The 24,931-nt window shown below is 39.2% G+C and overlaps 1 long non-coding RNA gene across 2 annotated transcripts; it reads right to left on the reverse strand.

Moving 5' to 3' along the window:
* Positions 1 to 8,325: 8,325 nt before the first annotated feature.
* On the reverse strand, positions 8,326 to 12,039 carry LOC138184796 (uncharacterized). 2 transcript variants are annotated; one of them, XR_011174412.1, is made up of 3 exons: positions 11,253 to 12,039; positions 10,766 to 11,118; positions 8,326 to 10,697 (listed from the first exon to the last, which is right to left on the reverse strand). It is a non-coding gene; the product is annotated as an uncharacterized LOC138184796 (long non-coding RNA). The 2 variants fall into 2 exon arrangements; XR_011174413.1 differs by having other exon boundaries at positions 8,326 to 9,600; positions 10,556 to 11,118.
* Positions 12,040 to 24,931: the final 12,892 nt, after the last annotated feature.

Consider the following 24,931-nt stretch of genomic DNA (forward strand, 5'->3'; position numbering starts at 1 on the left):
AGAAATAATTTATTTTCCCCTATTTCACCGTCGAAAACGTTCTACATTATTTTATATTTTATTGTATTGTTATACTTCCATTTAACCAATTAAAACGAGAATCGAAAAGAAACGAATATTCTCTTTGCCGTATTCCAATAAACGAGACTCTGTACGATTTGCTTGGAAATATCGAGTTCGCTTCGTAGTTGTCGCGACAATCCGACGAAATTCCTTTGAAGGTGATTCATTGGGATCTTGTTCGAGGAATTATTTATACCGTGTCCAGGATCAACGAGCCTTATATTCCAGAAAAAAAGGAGTATAAAATCAAGGGGACCGGAATCGCCGCGTATATGGACGAGAATAAGGGACGTTGTCCCAAGAGTGCCACGATCCCGGGATTTGTTTGCCACCACCTACCCCCGCAAACGTGCTTTCATGTAACGGAGTCAATTCCAATGGGGAAACGCGAATCCTGCGCGTTTTGTGTATCACCGAATAAGGTCAGGATTCGAATTAATATTTACGAACGACGCAGAACGCTCTCTGTTCTCTCTGCGTTTGTTGTCACGATTTTTAAGACGAGAATTATGTACGTGTAATAGGTGTTCGTTACGTCACGGAAATGTATCAGACACACGAGAAATAGTTCATGACTGTTCGTTCAAATTTAGCGAAAGAAATTAAACAGTTTTTCAAAAATCGATATGAAACCCGATTGAAAGTTCGGAGAATTCCTCTCTTCTTGCAAATACATTTTCGCAATACTTCGAATGTTATTTAAAAAAGAAACGAACGAATAAAAATATAACAAATAGACATAGAAGGAAATCGTATTAGTTATAAATCGTATTGTATTAATATTCCTTCTCATCTTATCCATAGAAAAATAGATGCTTCTCCTGATATTTTCAATTTCACCAGACTAGTACATTAACTACAGAAAAAAAAAATGCTTTTATCACTGTTCTACGACTTCATTCTGATAATTTAACAACAACAAAAATTCCCTCAAGTTCCCTAGTCCATTAAAGATTGCCTTACAACATCAATTGAACATGGAATAGAACCAACAAAATTTTTCATTTTTACATTTTTGCAAAGAGCACCCTCTGGCCGTCGGTGCAGCGTCGTGACGCGGCTCTGAAGAACGCTCTGTGTAGAGGGACGAGAGATGCGGAAAGGCAGATAGAGGAAAACGTAGCCGGATGAATGCAGCCGGTAGATTCGGCATGGATTTCCAGCTACGGTAAAACCATCACGATTTCCGTGCGATTGTCGCTGTGAACGGTCGGACAAGCATTGTCCGTGGAGCAAGAAGGGACGCAGCGGGTGGCAAACGTTAGGAAATTCGCCCGAGGAGGGGCTGCACGGAGGTCAGAAGGGGGTGGCAAAAGGCTAAGCCGAAACCTTTTTCAACGATGAAGGCTTCTCTCTCGCTCTTCCTCTTTCCCTTCGTCCCGCGCATTGTACACGCTGTCGTTTCTCTTTCTTCGCACTTTTTACCTTTTCTTCTTCCCGTTTCACTCCTTGTCTTTCTTCCTCTTTCGTTTCCTCTCTGCCTTGTACTTGAAGGAACGCAAAGGTGGTATGCAATCTCTGTCTGTCTTTCGGTGCAAGCCAAGGAGATTATACACGTTTCCGTAGCCAGCATCTTCTTTGTCCATCTTCTGTCGCTTTGTACCGCATCGAAGGAGGCAGGCGGGTACGCGCGAGCCTTCCTCTTTGTCTCGGGCCATTCCACTTTTCCGTTGTTTACTTTGCCGGGCGTTTTTCTCGTCGGCCGATCGCGCGAGCCTCACTTTCGCCTTCCGCGAGACCTGTTCCCTAACTCGTTCTCCTGCTTAATTGGCTTCTCCGTCGCGATTTATGGCGCTTCCAGGGGTGACAGGGTAATTTCTTTTGGATTCGAGAATGTCCGCGATCTGGACGTAGCGGCATAGTGTGGCAAATTTTTGCGAGCCAGCCGATGCGAGTGATAGGGATGGATGGAGGCATTGATCGTACGGAGAAAATCATCGGGAAAATTGAATGAAACCAGGAAAAATTGTCGATACAGGGAAAGATGATTCTTTTTAGATATAAATATAACGTGTGATATTAAAACGAGAAATATATTGGATAAAAATCGGTCATAGTATTATTCCCGAGTGTCCATGTAGCGAGTAAATCTGGCTAGCAATTAAAAATAATTTACGTTACTTTCGACCTACTTTATTCTCCTGTCCGACGCTGTAACAATGATTAACGATAATTACAGCCTAAAAACAACCTATCTAAGATCAATTGACCTTCTTAAATCTATACTTCTCTGCCCAAAGGAGCTTCTAATTAGGAAACAATGCAACCAACAGGTTGATAGAGTTTAACAGAGTATAAATGCAACGAGAGAGTTTCCTTTCTTGCCACGTATTTTCCGCTGGGTTTACGACGTTCGCGTTGAGGAATCACCGCGGTGCAGAGAATGTCTCGAAGACAAACGGCGAGTGGCCAAGTGCGTGTCAATGGCCCCGCGCCAAAATTGCAGAAACACCGTCGAAGCACAGTGATGGCTTTTCGGTCCTTTTGCTTGATTTTTGGTAATTACGCCGCGCGGAAGGCTAGCAATCTCGTAGCCTGGGCCCTTGCCTCCGCGAAACTTCTCCCGATGATAGCTCGGCAAATAACAGAGAGACGGTTGGCGAGGCGGATGGCAAGAGTTGCCAGTAGACTCTCCTCCTCGTTGGACGTTCCATCCTGGTCGCCGATTGTTCCACGTCGATCGTCGTGGATCGTGTAATTGGATCCGTGGCTACGTAGCGAACGCGGGACCCACAGCTCCACGAAATTCGTCTTTCGTACCTCGCTACGAAAGCGGACCAACAACACGTCCACGAGAATAATAATCCCTCGAGTTTACACGAAGTCCCGCTCTGACCTCGTAACAATCGATTAAACGCCGTCTGTCGAACCGCCCGGAATTTCACGACGTATGAACTGATTCTTAATTAGAGTGGAAAGGGACGAAGAGGTATTGTTTAGCTAAGGGTGTGATTCAATTACGCGAAAATGGGTTGAGTAACTCAAGCATTAATCATAATTGCATTAAATGTAACGATATTTAAAGCGTGTAATTTATAGCGTATTTGACGAGTCTCTCTCATGCTACATTGCGCAAGGGTTAACCTTAAGAATCCCTTTGGTACCTCGTCTTACATCATAATTCATAAATAGCCGCTGCAGTATAAAAACGGTCAGTTTAGGAATATAAACATTCTCGTAATTCGCAAACTTTCTACCAGAACGAAACAGTGTACGAAATAATTAATACCGTCTTCGAGTTCCTTCGTTCCTTTCGTTCATTGAACGGCTGAGCGCACGGTACGTCATGACTTAATTAGGGTTCAGATTATTTCGTTAAGAAGAGAAGAAACGTCGCTATGGGAACCACAGATTTCCCTGGTTAAATCGTGACAAGTGATAATTGCCGGACAGAGTACGTCGTAAATCTATCGACGCGTGCTTTGGTATGCAAAAAGATGCAAGGAAGGTTCTTGGGGGAATTCGACGACAACGTTATTCCCGGATTCTGGCTGTTCTCAAAGCGACACTGTCCGACCAAGAAAAGACCGTAGAGAAAGTCCTAGCGGGAGTAAGATAATCTTCGTTTGTGGAAGAGTTCCTGGTGCGAGAGTATCCATCAGCGTTATCTTGAAATCTTCAAGGGCCCGGTATGGATTCATTAAGGGCTAGCTTCATTAGTATCCCAGGAGAGACTCTTTGTACATAAGCGTTTTTTTCACGTTCCTTTCCCTTATCCTTTTGCTGCGTTCATTTTCCCTTTGTAATCCTGACAGTGTTTCGTTCTCCTTAACGACTCCTTACTTCCACCAATTTTTAGGTTCGTTCAACGCCCGGAAAATCTGCCCCGTTAACCACGGTTAAATATGTACTGCGATCGGATTTTATTCGTCGTAGTAAGAAGAAAAGGAATACCTGTATAACAATTATGCGAAATTGTAGAGCGTAGCTGATCGTGATTTCGTGTCTTTTTAAAAAATTCTTTTCAAAGCAGATATAAACTTTGCTCTAGCATCCTTTTAACGAGATGTCTCCTAAGAAAATAAACGCTCGATTCGAAAATTTTTCCAGGAAAGATTCTTTTGACTCTTTGAGTGCTGAATACTCCCTGCAGAAGCAACCCGTGTGAATGGCACGTGCCTAGCGGTTGCTATCGTTCGAAACGGAATACTTTTTCTGCTAATGTCAACTACATATTACTGAAAATTCTCAATGCGAGAATCGATTGTAAATTTTAATAAATAAATAAAAAAAAAGAGAAAAAATGTCAACTACGTTGATCGAATATGCAAAGCTCGACTAATTTATAATTCTAATACCTGTATACCTGTATGTTTATAAAAATTCTCGTTCCTTCTCTTCTCTGTACTCAAAGCTAGAAGTCGTTCGATTTTAATTAGCCTTATATTGAAATTTCTATCAATTACCAAAATTCTGAAACGCGCCGTCTCGTTCAAGAAACACGAATATCCACTATTTCGTATGAAATGAGTGTCTGCGCATTCTCTCAGTTGCATACGCCAACATGCATACATATTCAAGTGGGCACGTCATATTGGTAACAGAATTTCGTGGAAGCATGTGATTCCAGACATTTTAAAAATTCTGTGCACGAGGTCGAGGTCTTCCATGAACGCGAACGGAGAACACAAGGGACGTTGGCTTATGGTCGACACAGAAAACGATCTAGGATAAACTAGCGAAAAGGAAAGGACCTCCCGTGGTGCGTAGAACAATGGCACAGAGAATGCTCCACCATCGAAGATCTTGAAGTATTTACGATGTCGGGCTGGACTTGAGCACGACATGAGGTTATCGATGCTTCCAGCTGAAGTTAAGATCCAGCGAAAATCAGGGAAAAGCGAGAAATCACAGAGAAAAATTTTTTTTTTATTTGGAAGTAGTTTACAATCAATTTTCGTTGAAAATTATAAGTAAATTATTTTGGTGTGGTACTATAACGTGAATAATAGTTCCAGCTGAATCTAATGTTTAAATTTATAGGGTAATGTCTTTTTAGTCTACGGATTTGATCCATAGTGTCAAGTAATTGAGTAACTAGTGAGTTTTAGTGGTTGTTAATTCTTATGTTATATCTATTACTGAATTTGGATATTTCTTCTTTAACCGTAGGTACCTTCCCTTATAGATGCACCCTGGTATGTTACCAACGAAACAATACATCACGACCTCAAGATACCCACAGTCAAAGAAAAAATAACAAAATGTAGTAACAGATACATCAAAAGACTTAACAAACATCGAAACCCCCTAATTACTAAATTACTTAATACGTCGGACCAGATGCGCAGGCTAAGAAAACACTATCCGTTAGACCTAAGCACTAGATTCAGCTAGATATTTCTAATAAGTAATATTTACTTCTACAATTCTCAATGCGAGAATTGATTGTAAAGTACTTGCAAATAAATAAATAACTGTAGGTATTTTAAGGTCGCGAACAAAGAAAATGAAAATGAAAAGAAAGAAAAAGAATATTAATATTAAGAAAAAAAATATTAATGAATTTTAAATGTGATTAAATCGAAACCTTAATACTAGGTGATATATAACGATAATTAATATGGAAGATTACAAAAGAAGAACATAATAGTCAAAATTCTTGTCGTTTAATTTTAACCACAATTGGAAAGTACAAGAGTTTATTGAAAATAACCAAGCCTTTGTCAAATCCAAAGAATTAAGACTTAATGAGTTTACGCACAATTGTTTCTGTATAAACATATAGCGCAGGAAAATACAACAGTTCATTGAAAATAGCCAAGCCTTTGTCAAACTCAAAGGAATTCTACCAAATGTCCAAATCGGACAAATTGTGAATGAAAACAACTAAATAAAAAAAAAAAAAAAAAAATTCTAAGGATTAAGAGGTAATGAGTTTACGCACAATTGTTTCTGTAGAAACATATAGAGCACCTGATTGACAGTTTGCAAATCCAGAGAAACGATTTATTTGCAAATGGTCGATTGGCTCAGCCTTAATTCGCAAATAATATTAATACTACGGCTGTAAAACAATGCAGTTACTGAAAGCGCATGCCCGTCCGAACAAATAACATTCATAGGGAATTAACAGTTACGTCGAAGAACAAACGGTGCCTGCATGTACCTTACTTTACACCCCGCGACTAATCGCATTACCGTTTCCCTGAAAGCTCGTCTCTCGTTTCGGACACTAGAAATCCTCACGAAAATTCCGCAGGTAGACGGCCAAGTCCATTGTTCGTGCGTCCCTTCGAAATCTTTATTGTTTTAGCCGAAATATTATTTCAGGCACCGTTCGAAGGTACATACCCCGAAGCTACCCAAGGCTCTCCTAAAACTCTGTTTTTTCATCCTTTATGGATTTCTCCGTTTATTCTATTCTGTTTATGCATGTTTCGTAGACCAAGTAATTTCTTATTCGTGCGTTTGAGTTATTGACTGGATTAACAAGACGAATGTTTTCTAATAATTTTTAACAAAAGGAATTTAGAAGAAGTTTGTATCGGTGTGAAGACTTGAAAGATGTTTTATTGATTATTATTTATTATAATTCCGAATAATTCTAGGAGACACGTATTAAGAAAAAAAAATTTATTACTTTCCTCGATTTTCTAATCTTATATTAATAACAAAGAACTTGGGTAATCGATCTTTTCCAAACATTGTCGATGCTTTTTCTATTGATTCTATTTTCCTGTCAGTGATTATCCTATTGAATATCCTTATACAATTTGCCATTAGAACTATTTCTTTATTCGATAATTAGTCATTGTTCAATTCGTTTTTTAATTTTTCAATTATACTCATTTACGTTCAATTACACTCGCTTTCTTCTATCCCACGTACGAAAGCTACTTAAATTACAGTGAACGCATGTACTTTCAAAGAACATCTTCGTTCTATTCTCTTCGATCTTTCCGCAACTTTTTACCCGTGGCTTATAACATCGTAAGAAGCTACTCGACGTCATAACTATAAATACGAAGACGTTCCATCAACGATTCTAAAAATTGTCCCGTAAAGTCAATATGTATAAAACATGTCGACGAAGAACATCAAGAATTTATCAATTGCGCAGCTTTCTCTTTTCTCCAACATCCTTTAAAATACGGAACAAGAAACGCCCTAAGTTTGACTCCTAGCGATCGCACGACGCGAAGCTGTTCCTGTTTCTGAATGGATAGCGCGACTCATCGTGCGTTCGATGAGAAATCGTGTGTACTGTCGCCGGTGCTGAAAAAAGGGAGCAGAGATAATCCCATCGGTGACACAATATTCGCGTAACCGACGATCGTAAGGACTCGAGGTGTAAAGAAGGAATGGAAGAAGAAGAAGAAGAAGAAGAAGAAGAAGAAGGCGGAGGACAAGGACGGTCCTCGAAGAACTCGTCACACTCGCACCCCATAATCCTCCAGCGGCATTCACGATCAGACTTACCACGCACACACATGCAGAGAGTTACGGACACGGACAGATTGAAATACAGAGAAGAGAGCAACGTACACGTACGCGTGCGATGGAGAAATCGGCGCGCGCGAACCAGGAGAAAACGAGTCGCACGACCTGAATAACTCCGCCTGGATGTTTCTAATGCGTGGCTTAGCAGGCTCACGAGTTCGTGAAGAGGACCGATGAACTTCGGATAATCATCCGACCCCTTCTATCTCTTTCTTCTCGTCGCTTGATTCCTTTTCTCGCGCAGACTTCTTTTCCATTCTTCCGGGGGGAACAATCTAACTTTTCCCCGGTGGCGACGAGGCAAACGCTTCCGTGACTAATTTCGGGGGTTGCAGACATTCCGTGCGTGGTTTCGGAAATATCGGATAATGCTTTTGCGAGGATCCTGTGCGAATTCGACGAATATGTTTCGTGTCGTAGAATTTTTCATTTTGATCTTTTGACGCGCTCGAGCATACCTTGAGATACCTTAAATAACAAGGATATATTAATGTAAGATTTTTTTTTTAATTCTTTTCATTCACAATTTGTCCAATTTGGACATTTGGTAGAATTTTTTAATTGTTTGATTATCATGTGTGTGGCTACCCCCAGCGGGATACCATCTTCGTGTTTTAATGTAAGATGGGAAAATGAACTTGGGAAACGTGTTAGGTTGTGCCAAAAGTTTCTTTAAAAATTCTACCAAATGTCCAAATCGGACAAATTGTGAATGTAAACAACTATATATAAAAAAAAAAGTTTCTTTCGTTTCGTAAGTGGAATAATAGATGCACAACATTTTTTATTTTATATTATTTTATAGATTTATGTATGATCCATTTTGTAGTAATAGAATAAAATGTATCAAACATAATTGAATAAAATAATATAAAACAAAAAATGTCGTGCATCTACTACTTGCTTATAAAACGAAAAGAAATTTTTGGACAACATAATAGAAGAGTTAAGATCGACTTACTCGATTCACTTGCGTGTATCGACTTTAATAGTACGAAATATGATCGCACAAATTTCTAATTAAGAAACAAGCAGTTGATAGCGTTAACACGTTAATAAAGATAGCTTGTAAATTTATATTCCATGAATTTCTAAGTGCCTGGTCTCTTCAGACGGAGAGATTTCGACAGTACCATTCGAAAATCCTGAAGAGCACCGTAGTACACGATCAAATTACAAAACCAACGCAACGCTCCGAAGTCCATATTCCTCCCCATCGCTTTCACCGTCTGTCGGTCTGATAGCACGATTACCGTGCTGTCAAATTCCGTATCAAACACGAGGATCCCTGGAGCCGTTACGTCCCATCACGAAGAAACGATTTCTCCCGCGAAGAAATGAAAAAGCTTGTTGTCTCGTCACGAGTTACGCTCGAGGGTCTCGCAAGTCGATCAAATTCCATCCGTTGGAACGCGAACGACGACAAAGTACGATAAATGGGACTACGTATGCGAGCAAAAAAGACGAAAAGATAAAAAGAGAAAGAAAGAGATTGAAACGTGAAAAACGTAAGACGGTATGAATAAAAGTAGGAGAGGGGAGGGGGGTGAAAGTAACGAAAGGAGAGAAGGACGATATCGTGAACGTTTACGACGTCGTTTTGCCTCGATAAATATGCTTGGAACCCTTTTTCAAGGGATGCAAAACACCCCTCTTGGTAGGCGGGGTGCAACGAAACCTGTGTAATCTGCCATACGTTTCCCATGAATATGCATCTGCGAGGCTAATGCGATTTGATTCACGATTGGCCTAAGTGTACGGGGGAAACGGGAAGGGAAGATCTCTTGAAAGCTACAATAATTCGATACGTCGACCGTGAGGGCACAAATTAACGTTTGTTAGCGTAACGTAACGTTTCTCTGCCGTTCGATCGCGGAGACGATGCGATTCCATGATGAAAATAAATCGCTCGCCAAGCCGAGGATTAAAGATTCCCTTTTTGTGCTTCGAAAATTGGTAACGACCGGTTATTTCGTTCGCATGAAAAATATATAGCTGTTCATCTGGGATTACTGCACAGTTCTCGTTCAATTCCGTCTGCTATGAGCTTGACAAGGCGTGTTGCGTCAAATTTTGTACGTCGATGGACAATTTCTGAAAAATTCTTCATGTTAGTGGCAGAATATATATCACCGTCTATAATTACTTAAACTTGAAAACGAGCATTGCCGACGTAATTTTTCGGAAAGTAAATGATTTGCCCTGAAAGTAGAACCTTGCTTCATACATCGAGTAATTTTGGAAAACGTAACTACTTCTTTTATCTGTAAAAGACAACGTTATCTCGTGTTTCTAAAATGCCTCTTATTTTAAACTTACGACCTCCCCATTAAGATCTAAATCTTGATATTGCGTGCACGAATCTCGACTTTCCCGTAATAAAAATGTCAACGGAAAATTCAGTTTCCCTGCGAAATATCTTCTGGAAAGAGGAACAGCTATCTCTATAACCATGCAAATTAAGCAATTCTAATTTACGCACGTTTCACGACTGGACGGTAAGCTATCGCTCACTCTCATTTTATCTTCGTTTCCTGGGCAAATTTACTGCGCAAATTTGTCGGAGCGTTGCTTTACACCGACACATCTACAAAGGAATTTAATAAATTACCAGTACAATTAACAAGTTGTCAAGGTTCATGAAATTCTGTTAGGTAGGCTGAGCAAGGTATACTCGTCGATTTACGATTCATACGCCTTTGCGATCCTTCTATACTTCGATATTTTCTAATCTCTCGGAAAATCCTAAGCCGCATTCGAACTGTCTACTTTCCTCAACTTTGTAGTACTTAAGGTGCAGCTGCGGGTGACGGGGGGAGTAAGGTTTTAATTGTTTTACTGCCAAGGGGATTTCTAAAGGGCCAACTGCACACCAATAAAACCGATTTTACCAGACCCTCGTAAACTTTATGTCAACACGGTACACCGAACAGCGTTAAGTTTTCACTATCCAGGGAAACTCCAACGATTTGTGCTTCCTGGTTGTAAGAAAAGGCGATAACAGAAGCGCTAGATGAGGCTAAAGAAAATAAAGCGTTTAAGAACTCACCTGTTTACACAAAGATCGTCGACCATCCCATTTTCAAGCCTCTCTTTTCCTCTTCTTCTTTAATAATCCGGCGAATATTCGCAAAGGATACGAACGAAGTACACCAAGGGTCGAAAGTTTTCTTAGCATACAGTGGTTTACGCTGCAAGTAAAGAGAACTAGCATGAACAATTATCAAGAATGATTAACGAGATGACCTCGTAGCTTCACAGATCGTTATCTCTCTCAGGAATTACGCTTGTAATTTAGATACTGTCGATGGCCAAGCGTACTGCTGGTAGCCTCAGGATACTGTTATTCCTGGAATTAAATAGAATAGCTGGAGTCCTTGCACCTGGAAATCCTTCCTTGCAATTGTGCGACACCTGCAAGGGTGCACGCAGTTGATCTCAGTCGGATAGCACAATGCCGCATGATCGATTCCCTGATCTTATCTTCTTCCGCTTTCTTAACGATCCTCTTCCGTAAACCGATAAACGTAGACAGGAAACGTGCGTGAAAAGTCTTTATAGAAAGTTGGAGATTTCGTATTTATGATGTACGTATATTACGGAAAATCTTTGCTAAAACATAACATTTTAATCATAACATTTTAATATTCGGCAAACGTGAACCATGAATTTATAAAAATATTTGCAATCTATCAGTGATCGAGTAAAAAGAAATAAAAAAAACGGATTAAGAAACAAACACCCACCCGCTTGACAGGGCGTCAACATCGTTAGCTTCTCGTTTTCACTAAAACCCGCAAGGCACCTGTATCATTTCCTATATGATCCCTCTGTGGTAAACAGGTTAATCCTCGATTGACCCTTCTTTGCACACAGGTTCGACCTGACCATCTTATTGTAGGAAAAAGGGGGAACGTCCGTGAGCGGAAGAGAGACGGATTATAGTCCGGCACGCGACCAGAGAACCGCAGAGGTACGGTGACAAAAAGGTCGGCGGATGCGACGTAGCCGTCACACGCGCCTGCATGGTGTGCGCTTCTCGTTTGGGTCGGTGAGGTTGAACGAGGTCGGTGGTTCGCCTCCTTAACATAAACCTCGGACCTTCCGTTAACGTTGATCAATTGGACGAAGGCGCTTCCTTGCCCGTGGCCGTCGTGTCGGGTAGACAGCTTGTCGATAAGCTTCGTGGCAACCGGACGAGGCAACGACGACGTCCCGGCGATCTCGCGGATCACGGCTTGTAACGAGAACAGCTCGGTTAATCGACGTAAACGAGCCTTCGAAAGCTGTCGCGACTACCCTTCCGGCAGTAAGGGTAGAAGCGAGGGGTATTGTGCCGCGCAGTTCCTTGCAGGAAAGATCTTTTGTGCATGAACGGATAAAGAGCAACCAAAGAAGGCCGTTGTGCGCTCTATTAGAGACGTACACGCTCGCGTAACTTTCTTCTTTCAAATTTCATTTCCTTATATATATATTTCTTTCTGAACGCAATTGTTTAATCAACGAGTAATTTGCTGGCATAGAATGTTGAATATTTTGAAATGATTCAAAATTAGAGTTTTTATCAAAGAACGGAGAAGAAATACCACTTAAGAAAACTATATTCTATGCGATATACAGGGTGGTTGGTAACTGGTGGTGCAAGCGCAAAAGGGGTGATTCTACGCGAAAAAAGAAGTCGAAAATATAGAATAAAAATTTTTCGTTCGAGGCTTTGTTTTCGAGAAAATCGACTTTGAATTTTCGCTCGGTACGCGTGCACTTTATCACGTCTCGTTATAACGGATCTCACTGTAGATCGTTGTCTCGATGGAAAAATTTAAAAAGAAAAAGAAAAAAATTTTTATTCTATATTTTCGACTTCTTTTTTAGCGTAGAAGAACCCTCTTACCGCTTGTATCACCAGTTACTAACCACCCTGTATATAAATACATTTATTACTTTACTTTAATACATTAATACTTTGATTGATTCATTACGTTAGAAATATTTGTTACAAATTCGCGTTATTGATAGAGTAAACTAAAAATGTGTGGATACTCCGCGAACCGTAAACTTAGTAAATGTAAATTTTGCAGGCGACTGAAAACACGGAGAAGCATGGCACACGATTTCACGCGAAATGGCTGGTAAACGATTTCCGATACATTTCTGCTCGAGAATATTTGTACATCTCGGCTAGTTAAAGCGAGTAACAATAAATACTTGTTCATGTTTGTGCACATGTACGGTTTGTGCGCGCAGTTCGATCTATGTCAGTTTGTTCTACCATATTTTCGGAAAAATATATAATTTGTGGTAGAAAACTGGTTGCCGTGAGCATGGTAAACAAACTCGTGTATGTTTTCGTTCTGTTTACCCTTTCATATGTTTATCTCCGCTTCGTGGGTATAAGGATTCGAGTAAACAACTATTTTGCATTTTATTTGGTTGCCACCGAGATCAAATTTTGTTTGCAACAAGGTAGTTGTTTCGAACTTTCTGTTTGAATAAAGTCGATCAGTGTAAAATTAATTTAACGAAAACGTACTATTGAATTTGTCATTTTGTCTTGGTATACCTTTATAGCATACAGAAACCTTATTTTTTCAAACCTTACACAAAACAATGAGCTTATCGTTTAAAATATATATGGAGAAGCAAATTATAATCTTTAACAGAATTTGAAAAACTTTCTCAAACACGTCTCAACAATTTATTTCCTAAATAATTGTCTAAACAACGATACTCGAACGATATATTTTCTAGATAACGTTCCAACTGATACACACAGTTTTATTTTCCAAATATCTTAACGTTACTAGTTTTCATACGTTTAGAAACCCATTCTACCCTCGACACGGAAATTCGTAAAAATGTTGAAACCATAACATTAGGTTTCTTTCGTTTTATAAGGAAACAATGGATCCACAATATTTCCCGTTTTATATAATTTTATCGAATTACTTATGATTCATTTTGTTCTATCAAGATAAAAATCACAACGTTCGACAGATTAGCTTTCATCTTTGCATAAAGATGCATCGTTGTATAAGACGCGTCTGTAAAAAAAAAGACACTTTTCGGGCGATATCTATAAAAACATCGAATCTCAATTATCGAAACTTCATCATGCGTACCGTATAATTGACAAAACTGTTAACCATCTTTTGCAATTAGGGACGTACGAGACTATCCCACATTATATAACAAGATTGTTAGATTCCATCGCTAATCTATTATCTCACGTCAGATAAATGGTGCTCGTACATGATGCGATACCAAGCCATCGAACGATGTTATCGAAGACGACGTGCAAACTTGAACAAAACTTCTACTCGCCCGTATTACCGCGTGGAACAACTTCGTCAGGTCGCGTAGAACAGAAAGGGTTCTGCACTTTCGACGTTGTCTCGAGGTCGGGACGACAGGTTGTCGATAAACCACGGCCACTGCACTAGTCATGTCGATGGACACTTTGTATCGCGATGCGTTCGGCATAAACGTTTCGCTGTTCTCGATGCCACGACGCGAACTGCGTCCTCTTAAATAACGTGACTTATTATTGCCGTGATTGTTATGGAAAGAAAAAAGTCTTGTTGACATCGTTGAACTGTAGCGAAATTGTTTTGTTTACGTTTAAAGTTCCTTCTAGACAAGCCCCTCTCTGTGGACTGGACGTAATAAGACGAACATTGTGTATACATACGAAATCGTCTGTTTAAATCGAATTTTTGACACATGCGTGTATGTAGTTTTGTAAAAATGTTATATATTTATTGACGAAATTCTACCAAATGTCCAAATCGGACAAACTGTGAATGTAAACAACTAAATAAAAAAAAAATATATATTCAAACTAATTTATGCGTAGCTCTATGCATTTGTATCGACCACGTTCCTTTTTGGTAATTCTACATACATTCCACAAACTTGTTTATCAATGCATAAATAAGCGATAAGAATAAGGTAACCGTTATAGACTTCGAAATATTCAACGTAAAATCAATACTGTTCAGGATTGTTTGTATTCGGTATCTTTCCTCCCTATGTCAACATATTCTCCCTAAGAAGTCACAAATGACTGAAACATTAGGGATTCTTACTGTAAGTGATGAGCAACGAGAAGGTAACAAAATACGTAAGTGGAATCTTCCGGAACGATTTGTAGATAATGAAGAAAGGAATTTCTAAGAAGACCTTTATTGATTGAAGCAGATAAGAATTATCAATTTTTGGAAGAGTGTAAATTGTAACTTGTTTTGAGCATTCGATTCATATCGAATTTCCGTTTAACTTATTAAAAATGTAATCTACCTTGTAGTAAACTCCTTTCATAAATATTAATAAATACCAATGAGAACAAAAATAGAAGTCGCTAACAAATATACAACTTTGCATTTAAAACAAACGGTTGCATAAAATTTGATCCGTATATTATTTTGGAAATTATAAAGTATGAACTTTCGTTTCGCAAAGTAACACACCCCTTTACAGCAAATATATTTTAATTAAATAAAAGTCAATTTATAAACCTATTAAGCGACATAATAGAAATATCGATGGAAAAGAAATTTTGATTGCACTGTTCCTCGTTCCCATGAGCAGCTAAAGAGAAGCAAGAAAAATAGAAGAGGGCATTTTCATGGGATGTAGGTCATCGATTCAAGACTATGAAGGATATCCTGTCCATAGATCGGTAAAAGGGACAGAAGAGAAGAGGAAGGAGCGTGAAGTGCGTTTATGAATGAGTAATCCCGAGGACCTGACCTTCGGATCTTGTGCACTTGCGTCATGCCTCCACCCTTGGAGACACCCCCTTCCGGTTCGATGATTTCAGGGGTTGTGAGCGCCGTATGCCGCAACAACTGTCATCTTAAATTTTCGGGGGCGGTGAGATTTACCTTCGCCGGTATTCTCGTAGCTACGACGAGGACGAATAAATTCGTGACGGAATTTAATGCGCTAAGAATGCCCAGCATCGGTATGTTACCGTAAAAAAATGTGAAATATGATCGTGTCGGCGTGTTGGAAAAAAGTAGGAAACTTGAAGTTTCAGGGACAATAGTACAGTCACGTGTTTAATTCTTATATAGAAACTTTGCAGCAATCTTGAGAACGAATTTTATGAATAGGAAAGAAAAATATTAAATTTCCAGGAAAACAAGAAAGGAAAATTGCAGGCTATTGAAAATAATAAAGGAATAACCTAATCACTAGAATAGAAAATTTTTTAATGACTTTGAAGGAATACAATTTAGTATGTCATCGTAATTTCTGTAGGATTTCAACGAACGAGTGACTAAGGAATAACATACGTTCTTTTTATGAATAGAATTATTTGCAACAAATATACGAGCTAACGGCTGTGATACAAGTCTCGTAAGTGAATTAAGAAGAATACAGGAATGGCAGATGGAGGAAATAAATTTTATAAGTCAATTAAGAGTTCAAGTAATACTCGGAAAACAAACGACGCTTTATTACAAGGGTCTGTGTTGATCGTATCTCATCCGAAAGTCTTTCAAAATCTTGACAGAAGTAAGTACAAATGACGTGTATGATATATAATGGTTGAATATGACCTACGTGTATAATTACGTGTTCCCTTTACAATCTAAATTTTGCAATCATTAGTTAGAACCTCTGAAATATGTGCTAAGAAATATTTTAAAAATAATTTCTATTATATCTCTCGTTATATGTTGCCACATCTACTCCAGGTACCCCGATGGGGGTAGCGACCCACATGATAATCAAACAGCCAAAAAATTCTACCAAATGTCCAAATCGGACAAATTGTGAATGTAAACAACTAAATAAAAAAAAAAAAAAACATCTACTCCTAATAGTTTTGGGACATACGGAAAATGAAAAGGCAACGTATCCCATATTTTTCCAGAAACCCCCTAAAACCAGCGTGGAAACAGCGATCGTCAAACACGAACCCTTCGTTTCCACGTCCGTCAAGATTTGTCCGCAAAATGGATCTCCTCTCGTCCAACCCCTATCGTCACAATGCGTGCAAGCCTTTTTTCCGTAGCTTCCTGTCGAAACGGATTCCTTTAACCGGGCGAAACCAAGCCCCTGCAACAGGCATATGTGTGCGCACGACACATCACCGTCGAAACTTATTTTAACGTGAAAACGCTAGAAAGAATTCCGTGGGAACTGACTAGGAGAGGTAAGCAAGAGTTGGATTTCCTAAAGAAAAGGAAAAACGCTCCTCCTGTTTCTCTGTGTGTTCAGGCATTTATATCGAAGGGATCGACGAGAGGGCTAAGATCGTTATTAAGGCAGAAACGCATGATTTTTTTATCTTTCGTGGAAGAATCGGTGGTAGGTATTATTTATATTGGACATCGATGAATTCTTTAATATTAGACCGTTAATCGTATATTCGGATGAACTCTATTACAGAAATAAATTGAACTGGCATTAAACTATGGTATAAAGAGAGTTCATCCGAACACACGATCGTCTTTAATAAAAATCTTTTTTTTTCTTTATTTATTTATTTATTAATATTTACAAGCAATTCTCGCATTGAGAATTTTCAGCAAATAAAAATCTTTGATAACAAACTTTTCAAACAATTCATCGAATATTTATCTTTCATCTTCTGAAAAAATATCTATCGTTCGTCTACGAAAAGAATGTTATACTAAATCTCTTTTAGAGTCTTCTACAGTTCCAGCTACGACTTCTCATAAATCATAGTCGTACTGTCATTCACCCTTCAATTTTTCACGAAAACCATGTCACGACCTTTGGACTTCGTTAGAGAAGGTTTCAAGAAATTTGCTTGGAAGACGAATTATTGTCGAAGAAAAGGTAAAATATTGTCACGAAAAGGGTTTCGATCGTTTTTGCCGATCATACTAGGAAAGGGTTGAAACCCTCTGCAGCGAATAGGCCAAAGGTTCGTCATATCAAGGTTAAATCGACGAGGGTCGCGAGAATTGACGATCGATGGGGCAAATTTCGTAGAAAAGAAGGCAATTTTTGCGGTAAACGGCCCACTTTTTCGCGCGATTTGTGCTCTCGAGGAAGGGGCGAGACGAGTTGCCTTTTTAACGCGCAATCTTGCAGATTTTACAGAAAAGGGTTACGCGAAAGGCTTTCCCGTAGGGTCGTTTTCTATTTTTGAAGTAAACTCTTCTTGAAAAATAAATTGTACCGATCTTGGGCAGAAAGATTTGCCATGTGGGAAAATATTTTTTTAGGATGGATTTCAATTACGGAGGAGAATCGAACATTTTTCTGTCGAAGAAAGTCGTCAAATTTCACGAATTACGCAGGTATTTTTGGAAGTTTCAACAAGTAGGAAAAAAAAACCGTTGATGCCGTAGAGGAAATTTATAAGGTTAGGATTGTAACGGATTTAAAAAAAGGTATAGCGAAGCATTCTTAGGATCGTCGTTTTTTGCCACTATGAAAATGTGCAGGAAAAATATGAAAAAAGTCATACGACGTTCTAATTGTTTCAGGAGTCGTCAGAAATATATTGTTTCGTTGTATACAGAGGAATGTTTGAATACATGGCATTAATGTGTTTTGTCAGAAACAATATTTGCACTTTCGAAGCCAACAATTTCATTTCGAAGCATAAAACAACTACGCTGCGTGTACGGAATCAAGTTGCATAAATAAGATGCATACATAACCGGTGCTCAAATATTTTTCTTCTTCTTTCCACAAATGATACGACAAAATATGCTTCGCGAAGGATCGGATCGTTGATGCTACGAAAATTATCCAAAATTCGTGCCTTCTAAAACCGAATAAAATTAAGCAAAAATCTTTTTATTCGAAAAATTCGTTACTAGATGTCGTATTAATTCTATAATAAATAATTTTAGGGCAAAATTATTGACGAAACCAGAGAAGAAAAGAGAAATTCGAGGAAATGGACAAACGCGCCCGTATGTGTACCATACGAGCAAAATACACGTGTGTCGCATTATGATGTACAACGTGCACACGCACGACCGACACACAATTCCATTGTCGAAGGTATCCCTTGTTTGCTCGAGGATCTGGCGAGCAGCTGATTGGGATTTTCGCTCTCGTCAAGTCTTGTGGATTACACATGGCACGTCGCTTTCGTAACGACGCTGATGCCGTATTTGCGCGCGGAGGAAATAAGAAAAAAGTATTATTTGAGGGCGGTTCAACCTCGTTCAAGAAGACATCACTGACGTGGAAAGGAAATCTGCGAAAAAATTGTTGGTGAAATTTGTTTAGACATAAAACGATGTTTTAATTCAATACTTAGGTAGATTATATTTTGTATAAACGATTATAAATAAAGCGACACGTTTATGACATAAAATAATTATGTTTCAACTTCAATAAAAAATCAACGTTAACTTTACCAAAAACATTTGCACGTATACGATAATTGTAAAAGATAGAAACGAAATCCGAAATTCGTCATTTCAATGGACCTGGTAGCTCCAGTGCTAATCCCTTAACCTAAGATTTACGTTCGAGAATCCCTTAACGTAAGATTTACGTTAAGATTTACGTTTGGCCCGATCATCGTGCTACGGGCTATGCCCGTAGTTGTAGGTGAAGGGGTTAAATCAATCATTTTGCAATTTAAAGTAAACTACAAGTAATTACAAAATAAAACGATATAATTATCGAACCTACATACGATCCTCGAGTATCTATTTCGACGAATCGATCAGTCGCATGTTGCAGAAAGTGCAAGAATTTACCAGAGTCTTCGAGGGTTAATAATCTCGAATTCGATAATAACGATCTCGTTCAAAGGTTCCCGTGCGGAACGGCAAAAATGTAGCCACCCCCTGGAATCGCCGAGTCGGGACGGCGATGTGGCATTAGTAAAAACGCGATATTGTCTGACTCAACAGGTTGCAGCCATCCCAAGCCCCACCTCCCAACACTTGCACCGCTGTGCCACCCCACACGCCACCTTCGCTCGGCGCTGTATTAAATAAATCTGGCGATGGGGTGATTTCTCTCCCTTTTGTTGAATTCTTGGGGTAACTGAGTGACACGTAAAACTCATCGAGGATTTAATCAATCTTTGTCAACGTTTAAAATAGTTGCACTCCTGATCGTTTCCTTTCAAATTGTCGTGATACGATATTGTTGTATACATATATAAGACTTTTTAATAAAATAGTAACATTTCATTGCGTGAAAATAAGCACAACTATTTTTACGAAAATATAGAGATTCATCGATGTAGCAATAATTGATTATAATTTCTAATCGAGCTTCCGTTGATAGGAAAAATGTTGACGTAAGACACAAGTAGGTCTTTTGAACTATAAAATTAAACAGGAATTACGTCATTGTAAAATTTCGACATCGCCGTGTTTTGTCGGCTTCCGTTCTTGCCAAAAGGATGCTCATTAAAGCCAGAATTCAAAGAACCCGCGACGCTAACATTTTTCGACCATGTGTTGACCAGCCGCGAGTACTCAAACAATATCTCGCATTTCCTCTTCGAAACCTTAAACTGCACAGCTACTAAAAGTCGGAACGAAAATGCCTGTACACGATTCTAAGCCGACACAAGCATAAGCGTAGCTCTTGTTTCCTCGTACCGATTCTTCGATAGATTTTACATCCGCTTCGCCTTCGTATGCGAAGAATCGCGTCGCATCCCGTGCGATCTCACCCTTGGCAAATTTCTGCCAAACCTAACACGAAGAAGCATCATCGTTCGCCAGTTGGAAAAGCATCGGACGAAAACTCAGTGCCAGTGGTCGAAATTCCATCGATCACCGGAATCCCCAATCGAGCAGAACTTCGAAGAATCGTCCGCTTCGAATCGTCGATTCTCGGTTTGCGAATGCGAAAAGCATCCCCCTTGGACCGTTCCACATCGAGCAGCGTCGACAACTTCTCCAAGTATTCGCCGGTGGTTCACAAACGAGCAGATAAATCTCGAGAACGATGAGCAGAGCCTGTAGAACGAACCGCGCCGGCATTGAGCCGACCAACAGGGTCGTACCATCGCGCTATTCAGGTTCGCAAGAGCATGTCTCTGTTCGGCTAGAGCCGCGAGAAGTGGGGAGAAGGCAAATGCACCGGCACCAGGGAGAAGACCAGGTGCATCCCGTGGAGCCTGGGAAGCGCAAACTACAGCGCAACGAGAAAACGCGGACAGACAGATGCTACCTACCATCGTACCGTCTGGTCCCTTCGTATTCGGCGTCTATGTGCACAGACGCCGACGTCGCCGACGGAGACTCTGTTTGCTCTCGAGAACGCGACCATCGTCGCACTCTCCGAATTTGGGACCGTGGATGCACCAGCGGACTCGCATTGTCCAAGGACCTTGAGAAAGTCGTTGGGATCTCCCGCGATTCTTTTGTAAAGCGCTACTGCTGCATGGAGTGAGAGTTGCCGATGAACTTGACACGATTAAACAATATATTAACTCGTCAACCTTGTAATTCTTTTTAACTAGAAATGTCTATAACAATGGTATGGAATATTAATGGAAGCAAATAAACACCAATTGAATTAAATTTTGGTACTGGGCGATTTAAGATGATATTTAACAATAGCGAAAACGTACATTGGAATCGTGTAAGAAGCGATTTCCAATGGTGTTCATAATGAAGAGAAAGTTCTGTAAATATATGTATCAGTTATGTCGAAGAAAGTATAAGTTATTGGACATGGCGTAACCACTAGACCAGACAAATATTACATATTAACCATGACTGACGTACTGTTTCCTAAAATTATCTGATTGAACGTTCGTATCGTTTATCGACGATCTTTTGTAATCGTTTCGCAATTTCACATTGACTAACCTATAATTATGTATTTAACCAGATGCAGTTATATTTCATCCTTTCGTAAACCTAAATACAAAGTTACGCAATTAATGTTCCATCCTATAAGACGAAACACAAATTCATTATAATTAACGTATCACAACATTTACGTAATTTTATGATTGTGAAGTATCGACGTAAGATTAACTCTTCGTGTCACGATCTTCAACTTTTCGTTACTTCATTCCTATCTACTTACATAATTAAACTATTTCATAAATCAAATTTAATATCAAACAATCTGTTGAAATTAAATTTTATCAAACTTCATTAAATTTCATTAAACTCAATTTATTCTATAAAACCAGTAAATATTTTACATATAGGTAGGTGATTTTAATTAAAATACTTTTAACGAATCTACATTTTAACATGATGCGAATTGAAATTACACTTTCATTTGAATAAAAGTCGATAATAATTTTATCAAAAATACCCAAATGCCTTTCTGTAAAAGAATGAAACGCAATAACCTCAATGTTTGCGGATTTCATAATTCTAGCGTTCAAGCAAAATTAAATTTCACCGATACAAAACTTTCCTCAAAACCATACACGAATTAAATCAAATCGCCACGATTTTCAACAAATTGATAACAAATATCAAAAATAAATCCCAAACGTCAGTCCCTGCGCGTATTACGCGGTGACCTTGTAAACTCGGCGGTCCTCTCACCCCGAAAGACCAAAGAAACGGTCGAAGAAACACGTTACAAACGTTCGGATCTCTTATCCCTGACTTTCTCCATCGCTTTCACCAGCCACCTCTCGCCGAACAATCGAACGATTATCACCGTATTATTTGTACTATGTAAGCGTTACGCAAGTGGCCACTAAAATCCTTTCACGGGTCTGCCATCGGACTCGGACCTCGGGTGTCGAAGATGTCTCTAAACTGGGAAACGCGTGGAAAACCGAGCGACATGTGCATAATAACCGCGTGGGATCCGTTCTACAGACTGGCCGTGGCACGATGACGAATCACAAGCCAGGATGATTTACGAGCGATCAACCTAGCCCCGCCTCGAGATAAGATTAAGTAACGGTGATAATACGTGGCGCGATAACGTCGATTCATTCGCGGCTTTTACCTCACGAGAGAGTTTCTAGACCTTGGCCGCGGTAGATAAATTTTGCACAGAATGTGGGAATTGTGTTTTTCGAATGGAAAAATTCATGGTCTCGGTTTCATCCTTCATTTGTTCGTCGACGCTTCGAGATCGTGCCTTCGGAGGAATTTTTTTCCATCATCTCGCGTTTACTCGAGACTGATTGATTGTTGACCGAGAGTTTTTGATGTATTCCATTGACACTGGATCTCCTTTTGACCCTGATTTTTGCACGCAAGCGAGCGACGATTTTAGATTGTTTTTTTCTTTTTCTTTTCTGAGAGTCTCATTTTGGTGGATTTGTGTTCGATTCGATCGACATTGGTGAATCTATGTCCGATGTAACAGGTTGCATTGATTTTACGATTTAATTAGGTGATCAGCTTGTATGGTATCTGGTGGTCTGTGCGACATAGATCGATCTGGCTCTATCTGGTTGTAAATGAGGTGATAACAAGTTTGCGTTGACGTGATTGCAAGAAGAATCAAACTATATTACAACATTCGAAGAGTTGTTTGTTATTTTTAATAAAGAAAACATAATTTAGATAAAGTATGAAATTTTGTTTAATAAATAACTCAAATTGCGATAGCGCATGCCTGATTGTAAATAGTTTGATGAATAATTTGAGTTGAAATACATTTCTGATAGTTTGAAGGCAACAGGGAAAACTTCTCTCTGTCTGTTGTTTCTAATAAATGAAGTAAAATCCAAATTTTTGTCGAGTATACATACGATTCGAAGCGTGATAACTTAGCAACGTGAAATTACTTTCATAGATAACTGAAACGCGTTTGGAACAGAAATTTTATTGTGTTTGAACAGTAATAAATTTCCGTGTAAATAGCAAGAAAACGATATAAAAAGCCTTTTATCTGGATTTAAATCGTAATAAATCTAAATATAAATAAAGCGTATTCGAACTTTAAAATACCTTTCGTCGAGGCGGCGTTTTTTCAACTCGCTTATTTAGTAGGAAAAAAGAATTCTACGCGTGAAAGGGACGCGTGACAGATTTATTGATCGAATTTTAGGAAAGAACCGTGGACAAACGGAGTTTCCCTTCCCTGATCATAATTCTCTCGAGATGAAGTGGTATAAGACGATCAGACCGAACACACGTATATGATACAATAATACGACAGGGACACCGTAAGTCGATCTCTGCCCGGAAGTATCACTATATAGAGAACTCCACGAAGATTTTCCGTGTCGGAACTTCCATCGCACAGGACCTACCTCAATCTTCAGGTAGTCTATAATCGTTCCTGACCTATGCTTAATCGAAAGATAACTCGCTGTTTGACGTTTAAAAAGGAAATTTGTTACTTGACAGAAATGTTCGTGAGAACATTGAAACAACGATTACAACATTTACACGTCAATGTTTATTGAAATTTTTTCTACAATGGTATAACTAAATGTCTGTAATTAAGTTCAATGTTTCAGTTTTCAAACTTTAAGGTATCCGACTTTTCAATAGAAATTTTATCGGAAATATAGCAACACGTTAAATCTTCGATAAATAAAATCTATAATTCGATTACGTACATTAATCGTACAATTTTCACGGTATTCCAGCAGCATTTCAAACCATTTAATTTCTATAAAGCTTGCAGATAGCTCGAACCTTTCGAGAACTCGTTTCCAAGCTCGCAGGCCCTTCGATATCTCCATATCCATTCGCGATCTGTTCAAACATTTTTAAATTCGAATATTTAAAAAAAAAAGAAAAATTGAAGCGTTTGCACGGCGAAATTGCTCGAGAAAGCATCGGGAATAGTCGGTCGAGCGGCCATTACCAGGAATACCTATTCTTCCACAGACAAAAGAACTGCGAGCCCATCCGAATAAGAACGAAAAAGAAAGGACTCGCGGCGAAGCGAGCGATTCGAACGTTGGAAATCGCGAGTACCGATCGAGCTACCTGTTATCTGCGTTATCGGGACGATTTATGCCCTCGTACGGCTCGTTTCTCAAATTTCGTCGGGGTCTCTCGTGTCTTTTCGACGAGCACCACGATAAAGAAAGAAGGGAAGCTGCATTGTCATGTAGGGTATGCATCGCCTTCTGAAAAAATGTGGCGGCCGCGCCGAGGAAGCCAAACGGATAGATAAAGCGGTGAGGAAGAGAAACGTGAGGATGCAACTCATTACGACAGCTGTCTTCGCTGTGGGAAAAATTTTAGGATACGCATCAACCCGACCGAATCGAACACCCAAAGCTGCGGGGGTTTTTGATTTTAAGGGAATCGTGAACGGAACGTTTACTGATCCCCAAAACAAATTTTTACCATTTTCTGTCGCCGAGTATTAGGATTTACGTAATACTTGTATATATGTAGTTGATGAAAGTTGATCGAGGAACTAACGATACAAATGCAAATTAATAAAACGCTACGTTTTTATTTTAGCTGTTTTCATTGGCGAACGAGAAAGAGTCTCGTCGGTATATTTTAAAACTTACTATCCGATAAAAAGAATTTACCATATTAGCTTGGAACCACGA

This window comes from Bombus flavifrons, chromosome 11 (genome assembly GCF_040668555.2).
Source record: "Bombus flavifrons isolate JBK064 chromosome 11, iyBomFlav1_principal, whole genome shotgun sequence".
NCBI lineage: Eukaryota > Metazoa > Arthropoda > Insecta > Hymenoptera > Apidae > Bombus > Bombus flavifrons.